Below are 1,644 nucleotides of genomic sequence, written 5' to 3' on the forward strand. Positions count from 1 at the left end.
GTTTTAATTTTATTTGACCCGAAAATACATCATGTGACTAATTTTCTTGGTTTGTAAATCTGTTATACAATTCAACTTCGGAATTTTTGCTGAATTTCACAAGAACCACCTTAAAAACCTTTCACTAATGTGATGTTCACTCGTGAGAAGTCTGTGTACGACGCGCGTAGTTTGTGGTCAAACCGCAGCTTATATGGTGTTACGCTTGATTGTCTCCTGTTACCAAGGCTGAGGCTGACCGCAGAAGACAGAATTATAGCGAGACCTGTCAATTTATCGGTCCACAAATCAGTTATAAAAACTGTTCTCAGTTACAAGCTGTCAAAAACCACTCGGGTCTTACATTTAGCATAATAAATAGTTTTACTGTGTAGTGTAAAATTGGTAGTTAAAAAACTACAATTTATGTGTTGATTTAGTTCCAGTTCACCTTACTTTTAGTCCAGCGTCTGGAAACTGCTACCGAAACAAACTTTGATTTCAGACGCTGCACTAAGAGGAAAGTGAACTGGAATTTACATTACATCAACCCTTCCCACTATCGCTGCATTATTTTGACAATGCCTAGTCAATTTTTCTTTAGTTTAAAACTGTAAGTTTAAACTGTAGATAAAAATTAAGTAAAATTGCGTTTTGATTTTTGAGTGCAACATCAAATTTGAGGTCAGTAATGTGCTGTCCTGGACATCTATTGGGATTACCCGTCTTAACAAATCAAATTTTAAATTTACGCAGCATCGATTCTACTGGATGGTAAATACGAACTAGATGTGAACACTCCTAGGATACTGAATTTAGCAACAATAATTTATAGCTCACCGCTAAACTTTCTAGTTGCAATAATGCAATGTCTTATAATTTCATGGAAGAATAAAGTTGGAAGAGCTGTGCAACACATTAATCAGGAGAAAATATAAATTTGTGCCAGCAAATATAACTTTCTTTAATAACTCAAATTATATCGTGTATCCTCGCTCATCCCCTGTAACTTTGGTGCTGATCTTATTTCAAATGTTAAAGATCATATGGCTACCTTGCAGTCGTAATATTAATTTATAAACCTGTTGGATTATAAATCCAGTTTCACGTCAAATAAGTGTGCAAACGACCGGTGGTTACATATTTCCGTAGCCTACGAGTAAATCCTAATAGCAGACATTTGAAAGATTTCAGTTGGTGTGGGCTTTCCATTGATCAATGCCGTGGTTTATTTATTAATTTATGATATAAACCCTGGTCATATTATCATATGGGCGTGATACGAGCTGCTGTGATAATGACTCACACGTTATTCTTTATATGAGTCTTTGAATAAATGAATACCTGAACAAACTGCATGATCTTTTATACATAGTTCTAGTTGCACACTGTGGTATATTCATGAATTTAACGAGTATTCCATTATAGAGGAAAATTGGTTCAATAAGGTCAACAGTACATATAAAAATGTTTCTCTTGCAGAAAAGACTTAAACCTGCTCTATCTAAAACTTAGATCCAAAATCTGACGTCTTAATTAATTGTTAGGCCAACGACTCTTGCAGTAGAATAACGACGAGGAGTACAGCTAGGAAGGAAGTAACTAACAGAAATATAGGAATTTTCAAAAAATAAAGAAACCTATGATATTAAAAAATAATACTGA

Source organism: Homalodisca vitripennis, chromosome 6 (assembly GCF_021130785.1).
Source record: "Homalodisca vitripennis isolate AUS2020 chromosome 6, UT_GWSS_2.1, whole genome shotgun sequence".
In the NCBI taxonomy this organism is placed as follows: domain Eukaryota; kingdom Metazoa; phylum Arthropoda; class Insecta; order Hemiptera; family Cicadellidae; genus Homalodisca; species Homalodisca vitripennis.